The sequence below is a fragment of the Thalassophryne amazonica genome, chromosome 14 (genome assembly GCF_902500255.1).
Source record: "Thalassophryne amazonica chromosome 14, fThaAma1.1, whole genome shotgun sequence".
NCBI lineage: Eukaryota > Metazoa > Chordata > Actinopteri > Batrachoidiformes > Batrachoididae > Thalassophryne > Thalassophryne amazonica.
In genome coordinates, this window is record NC_047116.1 from 60,208,965 (window position 1) to 60,228,262 (window position 19,298).

General features: G+C 44.0%; 3 long non-coding RNA genes across 6 annotated transcripts in view; 1 reads left to right on the forward strand and 2 right to left on the reverse strand.

Moving 5' to 3' along the window:
* The window catches only part of LOC117524802, an 18,530-nt gene extending 16,159 nt beyond the window's left edge, over positions 1-2,371 (reverse strand). For 3 of the 4 annotated variants that reach the window (XR_004564854.1, XR_004564856.1, XR_004564855.1), the window contains exon 1: positions 2,360-2,370. This is a non-coding gene — a long non-coding RNA (uncharacterized LOC117524802). Of the gene's footprint in view, positions 1-2,359 lie in introns of all 4 variants that reach the window. The other variant, XR_004564853.1, reaches the window with a different exon arrangement.
* The window catches only part of LOC117524808, a 23,682-nt gene extending 17,197 nt beyond the window's left edge, over positions 1-6,485 (forward strand). The window contains exon 3 of the long non-coding RNA XR_004564861.1: positions 6,475-6,485. This is a non-coding gene — a long non-coding RNA (uncharacterized LOC117524808). The remainder of the gene's footprint in view (positions 1-6,474) is intronic.
* On the reverse strand, positions 6,274-14,539 carry LOC117524814. The gene is made up of 3 exons (XR_004564867.1): positions 14,529-14,539; positions 10,351-10,356; positions 6,274-6,355 (listed from the first exon to the last, which is right to left on the reverse strand). It is a non-coding gene; the product is annotated as an uncharacterized LOC117524814 (long non-coding RNA).
* Between the last annotated feature and the right edge of the window lie 4,759 nt (positions 14,540-19,298).

Sequence of the window (19,298 nt, forward strand, 5' to 3'; positions counted from 1 at the left end):
CGCTTGTCTGCCCTCACTGTGGGTACCTGTGGACATCTCTGCCCTCCAGCGCCTGCTTCACAACTGGCACATTTATTCAACTAATAATAAATAAATTGTTATTCCTCTTCCATCTGCCTGCTTTCTGCAAACTAGGTCCTAATCATATCTCTGGGTGTTCACCGCAACAGGAGTTTCTCGGCACAAATGGACTCAGCAGGAGCAGATCCGCATAGTGATGCCCTCAGCTCAGCTCACAGGGAGTCTTACTGGAACAGCAATGGCAACAGCTGGCGGCCTTATCCGACCAACACCAAGTCCTGGCCACACAGGTATCACAGTTATGCACACAGGTGTCTGTACTGACTGAACGCTTAGCACCTACTCCTGCACCTACTGCTCCACCCCTACCTCCCACTAGTTTTACACTGTTCCAACAAGAACCTATCATTTGCCATCCCAAACCTTATTCTGGGTTAGTAGACTCTTGTGCTAACTTCTTATTACAGTGTTTGTTAGTTTTTTTCTCAGAGACCCTCCATGTATTTCACTGATAAACATAAAATAGCTTACCTGGTAAACTTACTCCAAGCTGAGGGGCTAGATGGGTGACAGGGTTATGGGGACACAGCTGCCCGTCCACCCGCGTTTGAAAAAGCATTCCGGATGGTCTTTGATTATCCGATGCAGGGGCAATTGGTCTGCAAGCACTTATTGTCCATCAGATAGGAGACCCGTAGTGTGGCGACATATTTGGTCGAGTTCCGTGTTTTGGCAGCGGAATCCGTCTGGAATGCCGCTGCACTGTAGAGTGTTTTAGTGAACGGGTTAACCGAAACGCTCAAAGATGAACTGGCGATCTGAGATGAACCAGATTCCCTTGACCAGCTCATTTCCCTTGCCATTTAATTGGATAATAGATTAAGGGAGAGGCGGCAGAAGTGAGACCAAAGGGTGAAACGCGTGTCTTCCTCTTGGATCCCTCCATGATTATGTCCAGTTCCTTCTTCCTCTCGTGCCACCGGGAGCACACTCCCCGTGCCTACATCACCCTTGCCGAGGAGCCGATGCAATTCGGCAAGGCTCGATTAACGCCGGAGGAATGTCTACGTAGGATCGAGGCTGGGCAGCATTTGTATTGTGGTAACCGGGGACATATCTGTCAATGTCCGGTGCGGCCAAAAGAGAACACTTGTCAATAGACCCCGGGCTATTGGTGAGCTATACCCCCGTAACAGGTGATCGCACTGCATGCACTCAAATCCCGGGCACTCTCTATTTTGACAATCAGACTCTCCAACTTTAGACTTTTGACTAACTCAGTGAAATCACCTGGTGGAGTCAGTGGCTGCAAAGAAAACTTGCACCCTCTTGGCCCTTTCTGAAACAAGCTGCCCACCCCTGCTCTAATAGATACCAGTGCTGACGCTAATTTCACACATCCAGGTCACGGTGTTTGACGGCACGCCTCTCCCCACGATCAAACATTCCAGTTTCCTTATAGAGCGCTCCCGATACCAGACGTAATTTCTGGTGTCCGCCGTATAGGTAGACAAGTGCGCTTCTGCTATTTGTACATAATAGAGCATAGGTCCTGGCCAATTTATGGACAATGATAAAACTAAGTAAAAGAAATACACAAAAAACGTTGTTAATTTTAATTCATCAACAAACAGTAGTTCTTAACTTCTACATAAAACATTTTTAACCAAAATATCATGCACAGTAAAAACGCAACTTGTATATAAATAGCAGAAATCAATGTCTAATAATTCAGTAACAACATTGAAAACAGTGGCATGATTGCATCATCTAATCATCAGACAGTTTTTTTTCTTATAGGCACCAGATTCAAGATCAATTGGTCTAAATTGTGCACACAAATCCTAATTGAATGGCACCACTGAATTGCACAGGTTTGTCAGTCCACAGCATACACTTACAATTTTGTCCAATGTAATGTTTCCGTCTTGGCTGGACTGGAAAAAAATCATGAGGAATTCTTGCTGCCAACACAGAATACTTCTGACGAACCAGACCGATAACGCGTTCAACGTGTATTCTGCTGTTTGCTATTCTTCTGGTTTTTTCAACGTCGAGGGCACCAAGCTGGGATTTTCCTTTAGTGAAAGCTGGGATGTACACTTTGGCACTCACCTTTCCAACACTTGTTATGTATGTCGAAACCACGATCGGCCAAAACTACACCCCCTGGGAGGAGATTGTCCAGCAGCCCACATGTCTCGGTGATATGTTTGTCACTGGCATGACCACCAAATGCATGAGAGATGTAAGATATCACACCTTGTCGGGTAATACCTATCAGGTACTTGGCTGTGTTTGAGTTCTTGTAATTTGACCAAGTTTCTCCACGAGCCACGAGATTGGAAGGCTTCTCGCAACTGATTTCAAAGCAGTCGATGATCACTGCCACCTTGGATCCGAAGTGGGTCCTGAAGCTCATTGGCATTGTTTTCCTCAGTTCTTCGCAGGAAGGCCAGTAAATTGCTGACTTCAGCGTCACATACAATGTCTACAGCACATTATGAAATGTACGTGAAATTGTTGAGTCGGATGCTCCAAACCGAACACCCAAGTCATGATTGGACGAGCCCAGTCTTAATTTCATCAGAGTCATAATGAACTGCTGAAATTTATTTAATACATTCTTGTGCGCTTCTGAAATGTCGGGCTCAACGTAGTCATATAACGCCTGTAACACCTCAAAGTTACTCAGTCCAGTGTAGTATTTCACATTCGTATCACTGTCTTTTGAGAGTCCACAATACTTCTCAGAGCAGCATTTTCTGTAACAAGTCTTTGCAGTTCACTTTCCATCGCAGTGTACAAACTCATATCTACCTCTGTCTGTGAAGACACACCAGTGTCCTCGTCCTGTTCTGTGGACGGTTTGAACACCGAAGTTCAAGCAGAGCTGTGGCTGCGGCTGTGTCCTTCTTCTGTTCAGTCCGGCACTTCAACCTCTTGTATCTGGACTTGATTGGTGATGGCGTTTACAAAATAAAAGTGCTTTAAATCAAACAATAACTGACTTCTGTAGATCACTCAACATTTATTGGCAGTAACTTAAAAGTAATGTTTCATTTCATCTCATTCTAATGCACATAAACAATGATGTGCCATTTATTCTTCTGTCATTGACGTTTTGACTAAAAAATGACACACTCGAAAATCTCCAGAAGGGCAGATTGATAGGCCTACAGTACAGTGTACATACTAAGATTCATGTTAGAAGTTATGAAAATAATTTAATACAGCATAAAATTATTTAAAACAGATATAAAAAGCAGGCATTGTCTGTTGTATAATACTACGTCAAATTACACAATATTATGCCAATACTTTTACACTTCGTTGAATCCTTTGTTTTGTCTACCAAGATGGCAGCGCACAGTGCGTGTGACGTCACGCGGATGTGCTCTATTAGTGTCCAGTTATCGCAGCAAATCCATTCTTCTTTTTTTTGTTTATTCTGCCACTCCCTCACTGGTGTCGGGACACCTGTGGTTAGTTCTCCACAACCCTGGTATTGATTAGCCCAATGGGGTTATCTCTTGGGGGAGTGAAGCCTGTCATCTCAGATGTCTCCAGTCCTCAGTTACCCGCAGCCCGAGCACCAGATGGTCCACCACCACTCCCATAGACCTTTCCAGTATCCCTAGCACTATCATGACCGCCAAGACGTTTTTAGCAAAGATTGAGCTCTCTCATTACCTCCTCACCTGCGCCATCTATTTGCTTCTGGGCACAGCTTTTCCTAGGAGCCGCCTGTACAACCTGTTGCGTCCAGAGAGGGACTCAATGGAGCAGTATCAGTATATCCAAGACTCTCTGGCTGCCAGGCTCATCCGTCCCTCCTCCTCTCTGCTAGGGGCAGGCTTCTTTTTTGCGGGGAAGAAGAATGGAACTTTATGCCCCTGCATAGATTTCCATGCGTTAAACGCCATAACAGTCTGTAACAAGTATCCCTTGCCACTCATTAAATCTGCACTTGATTCCCTATGTGGGGCATCCATTTTTTCGAAACTCTATTTAATAATGCCTATCACATGATGCGAATTAAGGAGGGAGACGAGTGGAAGACCCCGTTTGGTCACCCTACCCTACCAACCTTTTCCACAGTCCTTATTTGTCTTTTTGCCACACCATATTTTGAACTTCTTACCTGTTATTAGACCTCGCTTGTTGTCACATGTTTTGGAAACCACTGCTGTTTTTTGTCTGCCTTTCTGTGTACCGATCTCCACCTGGTTTTGGATTAAACCCTTTTACTCACACCATGTTCCTGTAAAGGTGCGTTTACACATAAGCAAGACACGTTACGAATGCCATTTTTCTGTCATTCGTGACACATTCCTGAATTTCTTAACGTGACAACGTATCTGAACAGGTTTCTTAATAGTGCGTGTTGGTGCGTGATATTCTTGATATCCGTGGAGCACGTTTTTGCCTGTCAAAAAAATCTTCCACAAATGTCACACACCACCCTCATTTCGTCTCACATCGTGGAGGTCGCAACTGAGTGTATTGATCCGTCTTGATGAGTAGTGATCCTTAATAGAACGTGACAACGTTCGTAGTGGTTCCTGTGATGGTTCTTGGAGCCCAAACTGTCACGCGTTATTATGAAGTGACACAGAAACTATCAAGTTTTGACACGACTTATAACGCGGCGTCACATTTCACTGCGCGCCATGACGAATCAGTTTTCTGTCACGTGCTCACAATTAAACTCGGTTCCACAGCGTTCAGTTTGATGCAGTATGCCGAAGAGGAACAGTGACACGTAGTCAGCCAAGTGTCGTTCCACAGTTCCTGCTGAAGCTCCTGAGGACGCTCCTGCAGGTGTTCCACCTGCTGTTGTAACCAATGAGCGGGAGAACGAGTCTGAGCCAGAGGAACCAGAGGAGCGAGAGGAGACTCACGTGCAGCCAGACATCTCTGCACCTCCTCCAGGAAGAAGCGCACGTACAAGTAAACCCTGCTGCACCGCATTCAGTTTGATTGCTGACACCAAGTCGGCTAAAAGTCTCATTTCAATGCTCTTCAGTGCGCTCCTGCAGGTGTTCCACCTGCTGCATGTGCCTGATGTTTGGGAAAACGCGCGAGACGAGAGCCGCATGAAGCCACACATCTGGCTCTGTCCGTCTCCTCCTCCTCCTCTCTGTGCTACTCCATGGCACAGAGCCCAACTACGCATGTAGTCACAAAGTTCTTCTGAAAAACTGGAGCGATCTGAATTCGGTTGGATGAATATGGGTGTGTGTGTGGAGACAATTCACCTCGTTCACAACGTGACAGAACTTAACGATGCGCTGTTACACGCAATAGCGCGCAACAACGCGGAACATTATTCTTGACTGTGCGTAATGGTTCCTGATAATTCTCCAGCAACACGTGCCATTAATCGTAACGTGTGGTAACAGGTTGCAGCAGTTCCTGAGGACACCTGACACCTCTGCCCCGAATCATCACATTTGTGATCAGCGGCCAAGAATGTGTACTTCGTGGCATTTTTGACTTGTCGTCGTTATGTGTAAACGCAGCATAAGAGTCCTGCAACTGAGTCCTGCGTTTTCATGTCCAAGGTCATGACAATCCACTTCCCCCCCACAAATCAAGCTTTGCTTCAAAGCATGCATCCACACACATTTTTTTAATTTTTTAATTACAGATTGACACATTTAGCAGCAGAGCTGTTTTTCTAACTGTAGTTTACTGTTCAACCAAAAAGAAAACATGCAGGACCATCAACTTGGGGATGTGATGGTTTAGTGGTTAAGCAGTGGGCTTGAGACCAGAGGGTCCTGGGCTCAAACCCCCATGTGACACTAAGGGCCTTTGGGCAAGGTCCTTTATCCCCAAGTTGTTTCTGATGTGTAGTGAGGGCCTTGTGTGGCAGCACCCTGACATCGGTGTGTGAATGGGTGAATGTGAGGCATTACTGTAAACGGCTGTGAGCTTCTGATATAGATGCAAAAACACTATATAAATACAGCCCATATAACATGTTGCAGCATGAATGAAGAAGTGCAGTGAGTGGCACAGTATTAATGAGGATGGGTCAAATGCTGTACATGTGTAGTGCAATGTAATTTTTCTTAGAACATTTTGTATAAATTGTGAAGAAATTGTAAAGAAATTAGTGGAAATGTGTGAAAAGATGGCAGAGACATTAATCAGGATGAAGTATGAACTTCAAAACAGTACACTTTTCCATTTTCACCACATCCCCATTTTCAGGATGTAGTATGTTATGTGGCTATCACCCCTATCTGGCCACCTTTTGACTACCACTAAATGCATACTGAATATTCGGATACCCTACGGATTGTGATGTACAGCTTTTTACCTACTATAAAGTATGTGTAATGGAATCTTGCCAATATCAAGGCTTTATGGTCAAAACCCCGAAATGTTGAGGAGAAATAGAATGGGAGGTTAGGTAGAAGTTGTTTTTTTTAACAAATTGAGCACGAAAGACAAAAAGAGAAACAGTGGCAGAAAGGACAGAGAAGGAATAACTCACCAACAAAAAGAAAGTTGGGGTCACCAACGGTGTGAGATATAATAATAAGAACAAGCAAAGCCACTGAAGCAAAGCCACTGATGTGCATGAGGGAGAGCAGATGGAGATGGAGATGGAGATGTGGGAGTGCGGTCAGCCTTCATAAGCCATTGATTTACACAATCTCAGTCACCAGCTAATACATCATCTTTGCTACATTTGCAATCTCCCATCCGCCGAGGCCCTGAGCCATTACCGACGGCCAGGATCACAGCATGGTGGCCCCCTCTGAGTAATGAGATAGAGGGGAGGTGGAGAGTGGAGAGGGAGCAGGCAGGAAGGAGGTGCAGGAGGACGAATCGGGTGATAATGGAAGAGAAGAGGAGGACGAGGATGAGGCTGTATGGAGGTTTCTCAATGTGCCATTATGGGGCATGAAAAGGAGGAAATCAAATGGACAAAACACCTCCGAGATGAGCTGGGGAGCGAGGTATTACACAGAATAGAGGAATAGATGAGATACGGGACAGAGAGATTGCTCTTCTCTAATTATGTCCTTTTCCATTGTTGGATGGATAGAAAGCTAATTCTGCCCGCTTTCTCTTTACCCTGTTTTTTCTGGCAGTTCTTTTCTCCCCACACAAAATGTGCATCAGAGACTAGTTTCATGACACCAAAAGATGGCAGAACTAGCCCGAACACACACACACCTGTAAAAAGAAAAGCTGTAGGTGCTGTCACCGTGACAACAATCCATGGGCACACAGCGGGCCCTATCTTGCACTTGCTCCAAAGCAGTGCCAAGTGCAACACAAGTGTGGTTGCTCATCATTTATGACCACATTCTTCAAACAATGCGTACGCACACTCATCTGTGCAGCTGTGGTTGTGTTGGTCTTAAAAGCGAATGACCAGGTTTGTGGTGGCATGACTGCAATTGCTTCCTGTTTTCTAACTGTTGCCGCCTTCCTGAAAATGCACTTGGGTGCACAGATGAGTGCAAATACCAGAGGTGTCAAATCTGGCTTCAGAAAGTAAAAACCCTCCCATGTGTGGCTTCTACCTGTGCACCTAAAACAGGTGATCTCAATAATTAGCTCATCCACCTGCCTGAAGAGCTGAACTAATTACAATCAGCTGGTTTATTGGGAACATGGAACAAATATGTGGCTGGACTTTTACTTTCTGAAGCTGGATTTGACACCTCTGGTAAATACAGATGATTTGATGAACATGTGGGCTGTAAGTAAATGACAGCTGAAAAGAAGACAAAATTGATTTTTAACATTTTAACCACACGGCCACAGTTACATGATTTCTTTTTTCTCGACTGTCTGTCGAACACATCAGTGTCCTGCTTTTTCTTATTAAAATGGAATGTTTGCTCTCCAAATAAAACTCCCAATTATTCCATTCTAATTATATTTGATTAAGCGTATTCAGACTCTTAAAATTCAGATAATTTCAATGAAAGAGTAATTTACCACTTGGAAAGTGAATGAAGCCAATCAGAGTAAGAAAGGACAAGCTTCAGCCACGACCCCGCGCGCCTCGCACCCAACCACAGGGTTCAGACTCAAGCTCCTTTTAGGGAGGAAATTCAAGCCAAATTAATATGTGAGAAACTGTCTCAGATCAAACCTTTCTTTCTTTCTTTCTTTCTGTCCTTCACTCACAAAAGTGAATGGGGTGGGTTGTGCATTTTATACATTTTTATGTTCAGTTTACTTAAAGTGCATATCTCTGGTAAATGAACTGTCAAACAAGCTGACTATTCTAAATAACTAAAGATTATGAAAATATTGATGTATTGTGCTTTATTTTTTGTATGTATGTCCAGAGAAATTAAGTCATAAACATGGCGAAATTAGCTTGATTTCAGCTGATGCTGATAAACGCTCAGAGATGTTTGCTTGCAGGGAATGTTGTCTTTAGTGTTTTGGGAGGTTCCGTCATAACCAGTCGTGGTGTTTATTAGCTGTTCAGGTTTTCCAGGGGTAAGATTTTGTTGTGTGGGCCGCCAGAAGAGGAGGTACTGCTGGCCCACCACCAGAAGGCGCCCTGCCTGAAGTGCGGGCTTCAGGCACGAGAGGGCGCTGCCGCCTCAGGAACAAGCCGTGGTGACAGCTGTCACCCATCATCCGTGACAGCTGTCACTAATCAACACATCTGGTATAAAAGCAGGAAGACACCTCCACCAAACTGCCGAGATATCATCTTCATCTGGAGGTAATACTCTCAGCCCCTTTTGTGAGATCGATAAATCTATTATTGTGAGTGTTTGCAGGAGAACCGGTCGTTTTTGAGGAGGCTGTGCAAGACGGCGCTCCTTTTCAGCTGAGACCACTGCAACGCGCTGAGTGAGAGGTGGAGGTGGCATTCCCACCATTGTTACTGGGTGTTCACACACCCACCCTTTGACTGTCTTTTGCTTTCTGCCAGCAGTACCAGATCCGACACGCCGGGAAGGTGGCCACCTGGGGACTCCGGGACTTGGCGGCTCCAGTATTCCTCGGGTTCAGGTGGCGGTGGAAATCGTGTGGTTCCGGTTCGTTTCCAGACGGGCGTCTCCTATCGTCGAGCCTGCCCACACGACACCTTTTATTAATTGACTGTTGCACATTCTGATTCTGCTGTGTATGGTTGTGGCATTCACAACAGTAAAGTGTTCAAATTTGACTCCTTCCATTGTCCGTTCATTTACGCCCCCTGTTGTGGGTCCGTGTCACTACACTTTCCCAAAAAGATTTTTGAGGAAGAAGTGGAAGTATTTTCTACATGACTCCCAGAAAGAGTGGAGAACTGCAGCTGAGTGCAGCATGAGAAATGCCGGACAAAGGATTTAATTTATTTTTATTTATATAGCGCTAAATCACAACAAGGTTGCCTCAAGATGCTTCACACAAGTAAGGTCTAACCTTACCAACCCCTAGAGCATAGGTGTCAAACTGATTCCAGAAAGGGCCAAGAGAGTGCAGGATTTGTTTGTAACCACCCACTGCACCAGGTGATTTCACTGATTCCATCTGCTCAAAGTGATGTTAATCAGTGAAATCACCTGGTGCAGTGGGTGGTTACAAACAAATCCTGCACCCTCTTGGCCCTTTCTGGAATCAGTTTGACACCTGTGCTAGAGCAAGCACACAGGCGACAGTGGTAAGGAAAAACTCCCTCTGGTGATTTGAGGAAGAAACCTCAAGCAGACCAGACTCAAAGGAGTGACCCTCTGCTTGGGCCATGCTACCAACATAGTTTACAAAACAATTCACAAATATATAGGAAATCTTGCCGGTGCACAGGACAGGAGAAATAAAACAGAATCAGGCATCAGAAAGATAACAAATACAGTATAATTTGTCTGCATTAAGAAATAAGGTGATCGCCGGCCACAAGCCCTAAGCTTCACTAAAACACCCAGAATTTAGCTGAGGCCACGGCCCGCTCCATTTCCTAATAAAATGAATTTAAAAGAGTAAAAAGCATAGTAACATACTATGCCAGTATGCTAGCCATACGAAAGGGAAAATAAGTGTGTCTTAAGTCAGGACTTGAAAGTCTCTACAGAATCTGACTGTTTTATTGGTGCATGGAGATCATTCCACAGAACAGGGGCACAATAAGACAAAGCTCTGTGACCCACAGACTTTTTATTCACCCTAGGGACACAAAGTAGTCTTGCACCCTGAGAATGGGCCGGTGCGTAGGGTTTAATTAGGTCATCTAAGTAGGGAAGTGCCTGTCCGTGAACAATTTTATAGACTAGTAGCAGAACCTTAAAATCTGATCTCACAGGGACAGGAAGCCAGTGAAGAGATGCCAAAATGGGTGTAATGTGGTCAAACTTTCTGCTTAAGGGTCAAAAGTCTGGCATCAGCATTTTGAACCAATTGGAGAGCCCTAATGCTGGACTAAACCAGAAAATAGAACATTTGAATTTTTTTTTTTTTTTTTTGAAGGAGATAATGACTGGAAGTGGAGCAGGTGCATATCTACATGGAAGCTGTGTGTGAACACAGGAGGAGAACTCTGCTGGATCCATCTCTAAGGATATGCATTAATGAATACTTTGTGCTTTTCATAGTTGATGTGGGGTTTTTTTCTGAATACAAAAAGCAACCCGGATTGACGTGCTAGCATAAGTCCAAGCATGAAACTAAGTGGCCACAGATGGAGCAAAGTGCTCTTCAGCTAGTTAAAAGTCAGTCCTCAAGTTTATGATAATGCATAAAATGGCGATTGATTGATTACATACTTCTAAGGATGCTTCTCCTTCAGTCATTGCTACAATGACTGGAGCTTTTAGCTGGCAGGTTGTGTCATCACATGGTTGCCAACGAGCATAAATCGGTTCGACCCTTAACATAACACTCCCCTGTTGGCGGGTCAGCAATGGTGGCACTACTCAGTCCCTCCTGGCTGCCAGCTCAACTCCTCCATCCTGCTCCATATCCAACTAGAGGCTATCTCTGCTGCCTCCCCTGGCCTTTGCACTGCCTTCTTTTGGCTTCAGGTCTTACACTTTGGGTCGTCTCTTATACACCATTTGTGTAGGTGTACAAGGGTTGGAAGAGCGTAACAGGGGCACTCACTCAACAGGAAGGATAACAGGAATGGCTCGAGCTTCCAAAGGGCAGCCCATGTCAGCTTCCTGTTGGGGAGATCCCACTTTGTCCAGGCCCCCTGGAAGCATAGCTCCACAACTTAATCTGTCATGCATTTTTCTGATGCACTCTGGTAAGTTTACTTTTATCATCTTTATCAGTGCCCTCCACAAGTTAAATATGTGGCAGAAATTATTTATAATCTGGTATACAATTTTTTAAAAGATTGCATTGACTGGAGTAAGATATGCACTTTGTTTTTTCCAAATAATATAAGTTTATTCTCCTTTGTTTCCGTCCTTATTTCTATCATGATTTCCTTATTTTTTCATTCCTGTTTTTCATTTTTACCTGAGGCCAACATATGGCTATCGGGTATTATGAAGACCTGGCGTTCGTCCGTCCATCTGTCTGTGTTCAGCATAAGTCCAGTCCTATTACTGCCACAGCCTTCACACAGACCTTGGACAAGTTCAAAGATGGCTAACCTTGACTATTTTAAGAGGTATTTCAAGAGGTTAAAAAGTCACATTCTGTTTGAATCTGTTCTGCTTTGTTTTTGAGTGGCACAGGATGACAGCCAATCAGAGCAGAGCTGCATCGTGACGTCAGTGGCTGGTCTCTTCAAAACCGCTTTGCTTTGTGTTTATATGCATGTCTGTCATATATTACGTACAAGCTAGCAAGAAATAAACACTTCTAAAACCAAAAACACTGTTTTTTTTTTTTCCTTTTTTCCCCCTGTCTGCATACGAGGGCTGTCAATAAAGTATAGGTCCTTTTTATTTTTTTCAAAAACTATATGGATTTCATTCATATGTTTTTACGTCAGACATGCTTGAACCCTCGTGCGCATGCGTGAGTTTTTCCACGCCTGTCGGTGACGTCATCCGCCTGTGAGCACTCCTTGTGGGAGGAGTCGTCCAGCCCCTCGTCGGAATTCCTTTGTCTGAGAAGTTGCTGAGAGACTGGCGCTTTGTTTGATCAAAATTTTTTCTAAACCTGTGAGACACATCGAAGTGGACACGGTTCGAAAAATTAAGATGGCTTTCGGTGAAAATTTTAATGGCTGATGAGAGATTTTGAGGTGATACTGTCGCTTTAAGGACTTCCCACGGAGCGAGATGTCGTGCAGCGCTCCCAGGCGCCATCATCAGCCTGTTTCAAGCTGAAAACCTCCACATTTCAGGCTCTATTGATCCAGGACGTCGTGAGAGAACAGAGAAGTTTCAGAAGAAGTCGGTTTCAGCATTTTATCCGGATATTCCACTGTTAAAGGAGATTTTTTTAATGAAAGACGTGCGGACGGGTCCGCGCGTCGGGATGCAGCCGGCGCGGTGCAGCGGCACAGGAAAAACACCTCCGTGTTGATAACCATTTGTAAAATCCAGGCGGCTTTTGATGGCTTTCAGTGGAGTGAGTATATGAGAAATTGTTTAACAGCAGGACATGTTCCAACTTGTCCTTAAGGCTTCCAACGGAGGTGTTTTTCCTGTGGCGGAGCGTCGCGGCGGCTGCGAGCCGACGCTGCAATCTGTCCGCACGTCTTGCATTAAAAAAATCTCCTTTAACAGTGGAATATCCGGATAAAATGATGAAAACGATGACTTCTGAAACTTCTCTGTTCTCTCACGACGTCCTGGATCAATAGAGCCTGAAATGTGGAGGTTTTCAGCTTGAAACAGGCTGACAACGGTGCCTGAGAGTGCTGCACTTCGTCTCGCACCGTGGGAAGTCCTTAAAGCGACAGTATCACCTCAAAATCTCTCATCAGCTGTTAAAATTTTCACCGAAAACCAGCTTAATTTTTCGAACCGTGTCCACTTCGATGTGTCTCACAGGTTTAGAAAAATTTTTTATCAAACAAAGCGCCAGTCTCTCAGCAACTTCTCAGACAAAGGAATTCCAATGAGGGGCTGGACGACTCCTCCCACAAGGAGTGCTCAAAGGCGAATGACGTCACCGACAGGCATGGAAAAACTCACGCATGCGCACGAGGGTTCAAGCATGTCTGACGTAAAAACATATGAATGAAATCCATATAGTTTTTGAAAAAAATAAAAAGGACCTATACTTTATTGACAGACCTCGTATATAGTAATGGTAAATGCCACACTGGCAGAACCATTTATGTACATTAATACACATATATGCAATTTATTCTTGCAAGACAGAAGGTATGTATTGCGTGAGCAAATGTGGTGTGCATGTGTGACCCCCAACCGCCCTTCCTGATGAGCCTACACCATCCTACTGAAAGCCAACCGACAACTTCTATCAGGAGGGACCGACCACCAAAACAACATGAAGACAGACAAGAACAAAAGACACGTGGTGAAGGCAATAACTGTAAAGTGATGAGAAGTGAGACACCGAGGACACGGGGCCCCAACCATACAACTTATCAGGACAAACAACCACACATGAACAAGTAGTGACAGCAACAGTCTGTTGTCTAATTAGTGACTATCCATACACCTTAATCTAGGACACCAGAGTCTTGAACCCCTTGAGAACACCCAAAACCGAATTGTGGTGATGGGCACAAACGCACAACCATCCACGCACAGAGACCCAGATCACAGCTCAATATTCGATCACTACTGTGGCTGGTGTATTGGGCCAAGACAAAAGTACAGAACCTTACCATATGACGTGGACCACTCTGGCACGTCAGAAGCCATAAGGCCGACTGCATGCAACAGATGGAAATGGGTCCAGGACGCAGGGCCCCAGGAGAAACCAGGAGAAAAAGGGCAGCGGAAGGGCACAGCGACCATGAAGGGCAGCCCCCAGAGCCACCAGAGCAGCCTGACGAAATACCAGGGGAATCAATCAATTTCAATCAATCAATTTTTTTATATAGCGCCAAATCACAACAAACAGTTGCCCCAAGGCGCTTTATATTGTAAGGCAAGGCCATACAATAATTATGTAAAACCCCAACGGTCAAAACGACCCCCTGTGAGCAAGCACTTGGCTACGGTGGGAAGGAAAAACTCCCTTTTAACAGGAAGAAACCTCCAGCAGAACCAGGCTCAGGGAGGGGCAGTCTTCTGCTGGGACTGGTTGGGGCTGAGGGAGAGAACCAGGAAAAAGACATGCTGTGGAGGGGAGCAGAGATCGATCACTAATGATTAAATGCAGAGTGGTGCATACAGAGCAAAAAGAGAAAGAAACAGTGCATCATGGGAACCCCCCAGCAGTCTACGTCTATAGCAGCATAACTAAGGGATGGTTCAGGGTCACCTGATCCAGCCCTAACTATAAGCTTTAGCAAAAAGGAAAGTTTTAAGCCTAATCTTAAAAGTAGAGAGGGTGTCTGTCTCCCTGATCTGAATTGGGAGCTGGTTCCACAGGAGAGGAGCCTGAAAGCTAAAGGCTCTGCCTCCCATTCTACTCTTACAAACCCTAGGAACTACAAGTAAGCCTGCAGTCTGAGAGCGAAGCGCTCTATTGGGGTGATATGGTACTACGAGGTCCCTAAGATAAGATGGGACCTGATTATTCAAAACCTTATAAGTAAGAAGAAGAATTTTAAATTCTATTCTAGAATTAACAGGAAGCCAATGAAGAGAGGCCAATATGGGTGAGATATGCTCTCTCCTTCTAGTCCCCGTCAGTACTCTAGCTGCAGCATTTTGAATTAACTGAAGGCTTTTTAGGGAACTTTTAGGACAACCTGATAATAATGAATTACAATAGTCCAGCCTAGAGGAAATAAATGCATGAATTAGTTTTTCAGCATCACTCTGAGACAAGACCTTTCTGATTTTAGAGATATTGCGTAAATGCAAAAAAGCAGTCCTACATATTTGTTTAATATGTGCTTTGAATGACATATCCTGATCAAAAATGACTCCAAGATTTCTCACAGCATTACTAGAGGTCAGGGTAATGCCATCCAGAGTAAGGATCTGGTTAGACACCATGTTTCTAAGATTTGTGGGGCCAAGTACAATAACTTCAGATTTATCTGAGTTTAAAAGCAGGAAATGGCCTGGCAGCACTGGAACCCCCCCATGGAGGCATAGGAAGCAACCCCATACCTGAGGGAAGCACACAGGGTGCCGGTATGGGTCCACAAAAGGGGGGGGGGGGGGGGGGGCAGAACCACATCACCCAGACCACGGCCCCCAAAGGGAGGAACAAGCAGCGGCGGGGGGGGGGGCAAAGGAGCCATTGCAATCGAACCCAAACCATGGGCAGGGACCACCGAGCCATATGAGGGCAGGGTCCGGCCCCCAGACAAAAGGTGGGACCAATCCCCTTGGCCAGGAAGCACATGAGGCTCCCCCAACACCAAAGACTCCCCCATTTTTGGAAACTTTTAACACCTCTGAACTTACTTCGCAGATGTTAGCATGGTGACGTCACAGGGTGGTAGCTAGCTGCAAAACTCTGTTTCATTTGTGTGTAAATATATCCTCTTTGTCAAATATTATATAAAAGATAGCGAGAAATAAACACTTCTAAAACTGAAAATGCTCTTTTTGTAACCTGATAACACCTCTGGAAGGATTTACAAAACATTTAGCGGACGTTAGTGGGGTAATGTGACAGGCTGGTAGCTGGCTGCAAACTCCATTTTGTGTGTAAATATAACCGCTTTGTCATATATTCTGTAAAAGCTATCGCAAAATAAACACTTCTAAGGCTCTTTTTGGAGCCTAATAACACCTCTGATGTGATTTATAAGACATTTAGTGGACATTAGCGAACTTAAATAGTTAAATTTATCTCAATCCCAGCAAATGCACAGAGGGTGATCTACAAATATTCCTTGACTTGTACAACTTCCCCTCTTGTCAAAAGCTCATGTAAACGCACATGCAAAGCCTCCTGCAGATGCCGTTAAAACGTAAATATTGTTTGATTGAATGATTGATAGAGGGGCTTTATTGAACATGTACAAACTACGTAAGACCATAGGATCTTAAAAATTAATGAATAATTAAACAACTACAAAGAGCACAGTGCTCATACGGCCGAGGGTATTTTAGCATTGCGTTATATTTTTTCTATTTTCATGTTTCTTCATTCTATTCCTGTTTCTTCCTTTCATTATTGTTTCCTTCTTTCCTTCCTTTCATTATTGTTTCCTGTTTTCCTTCCTTCCATTTTTGTTTCCTGTTTCCTTCTTTCTTTCCTTCCATTTGTTTTCTTTCTTTCTTTCTTTCTTTCTTTCTTCTTTCTTTCTTTCTTTCTTTCTTTCTTTCTAAAACAAAGCAGTAAGTGGGCCTTGAAGATGCTATCAGCTTGGTTCCCTAGTAATGAAAAAGTCTCTTTGTGCAGGAGGTGACTCCGGCTGTCACTTACAGAAAAGAAAATTGCATACGTGTGATCTTCGCCGCACACCGACAATGTGCACTTTTCATAGCAGTGTGGAGCACCACAGAGAAGTCTATAAAAGACCTGAAAAGTCCTCTGAAGGTAAAGCTCTGTGAGCATGCCCTGAATGAGCGACAGGACACATTGAACACGACTCTGTCTTTCCATCGCCACAGGAACAGTGGAGCCTGAACAGAAGGCTCTGATAGGCTCAGTGGGGTGGAGATTGCTCTGTCCCTGATTGGATGATTAGGTGCTGCGGGAGCTCAAATCAGCTGTTTTCAGAGAAAGAGTGGTTTGGTTAAGGGGGTTGGCACTGTGCGTACTCCGTGTGTGCTCTTTGTGTGTGTGCCCTGTAATTCTGCAAGCCTGTTTGTGTGTGGCAGTGGGTTTCAACGTATACACTCCTGTGTGTGTGTGTGTGTGTGTGTGTGTGTGTGTGTGTGCAACCTTACACGTGCAAGTCTTTGTCTGTGTGCATGCTCAGAGAAGAGTAAGTCTGGCTGAACACATTAGCCAAATAAATGAGCATTTAAAGAATTGAAAAAGAACGTGTGAGGACGTGCAGCATAGTGAACTCCAACATTCAACGTGTTTAGAAATGAAACGAGGAGCAGTAGAAGGTAAAAATGGAGTACAATAGGGACCGTGTGAGTCCATTGAAAGTGAAATAAGTTTGGAGAGATGTGGTGGAGGAGGGATAAATGAAATGACATGCTAAGAAGAAAGTAAAAAATGAATAAATAAATGAAGGAATGCTCACTTAAAGTACAACCCCAATTCCAGTGAAGTTGGGACGTTGTGTAAAATGTAAATAAAAACAGAGTACAATGATTTGCAAATCCTCTTCAACCTATATTCAATTGAATACACCACAAAGACAAGATATTTAATGTTCAAACTGATAAACTTTATTGTTTTTGTGCAAATATTGCTCATTTTGAAATGGATGTCTGCAACACGTTTCAAAAAAGCTGGGACAGTGGTATGTTTACCACTGTGTTACATCACCTTTCCTTCTAACAACACTCAATAAGCGTGAACCAGGCTTATGTGACTGAGCATAATAACAAATCTGCGCAGTTAGATTGATCTAGTTAACTAGATAACGATTTGTTTCACAGTGTAATCTTCACGTGCCTTAACTAAAGCACTCCCTCTGCTGAATCACCTCTAAATTATTTACACATTATTCACTTTGTGTGTTTTTAGGAATCCGCTAGCTTGGTGCAGCTACTAGCTCTTAGCCAATTTAGCATGGCGGCTTCTCCTGTCTCTCCTGCACTTTTCTGCTCTGGGTGTGAAATGTTTAGTTATTCCTCGGCCTCCTTTAGGATCAAACTCTGGTTATTGGCGACTCTGTTTTGAGAAATGTGAAGTTAGCGACACCAGCAACCATAGTCAATTGTCTTCCGGGGGCCAGAGCAGGCGACATTGAAGGAAATTTGAAACTGCTGGCTAAGGCTAAGCGTAAATTTGGTAAGATTGTAATTCACGTCGGCAGTAATGACACCTAGTTACGCCAATCGGAGGTCACTAAAATTAACATTGAATCGGTGTGTAACTTTGCAAAAACAATGTCGGACTCTGTAGCTTTCTCTGGGCCCCTCCCCAGTTGGACCGGGAGTGACATGTTTAGCCGCATGTTCTCCCTGAATTGCTGGCTGTCTGAGTGGTGTCCAAAAAATGAGGTGGGCTTCATAGATAATTGGCAAAGCTTCTGGTCTGGTCTTGTTAGGAGAGATGGCATCCATCCCACTTTGGATGGAGCAGCTCTCATTTCTAGAAATCTGACCAATTTTCTTAAATCCTCCAAACCGTGACTATCCAGGGTTGGGACCAGGAAGCAGAGTTGTAGTCTTACACACCTCTCTGCAGCTTCTCTCCCCCTGCCATCCCCTCATTACCCCATCCCCGTAGAGACGGTGCCTGCTCCCAGACCACCAATAACCAGCAAAAATCTATTTAAGCATAAAAATTCAAAAAGAAAAAATAATATAGCACCTTCAACTGCACCACAGACTAAAACAGTTAAATGTGGTCTATTAAACATTAGGTCTCTCTCTTCTAAGTCCCTGTTAGTAAATGATATAATAATGGATCAACATATTGATTTATTCTGCCTTACAGAAACCTGGTTACAGCAGGATGAATATGTTAGTTTAAATGAGTCAACACCCCCAAGTCACACTAACTGCCAGAACGCTCGTAGCATGGGCCGAGGCGGAGGATTAGCAGCAATCTTCCATTCCAGCTTATTAATTAATCAAAAACCCAGACAGAGCTTTAATTAATTTGAAAGCTTGACTCTTAGTCTTGTCTATCCAAATTGGAAGTCCCAAAAACCAGTTTTATTTGTTATTATCTATCGTCCACCTCGTTGTTACTGTGAGTTTCTCTGTGAATTTTCAGACCTTTTGTCTGACTTAGTGCTTAGCTCAGATAAGATAATTATAGTGGGCAATTTAACATCCACACAGATGCTGAGAATGACAGCCTCAACACTGCATTTAATCTATTATTAGACTCAATTGGCTTTGCTCAAAATGTAAATGAGTCCACCCACCACTTTAATCATATCTTAGATCTTGTTCTGACTTATGGTATGGAAATTGAAGACTTAACAGTATTCCCTGAAAACTCCCTTCTGTCTGATCATTTCTTAATAACATTTACATTTACTCTGATGGACTACCCAGCAGTGGGGAATAAGTTTCATTACACTAGAAGTCTTTCAGAAAGCGCTGCAACTAGGTTTAAGGATATGATTCCTTCTTTATGTTCTCTAATGCCATATACCAACACAGTGCAGAGTAGCTACCTAAACTGAGTGAGATAGAGTATCTCGTCAATAGTTT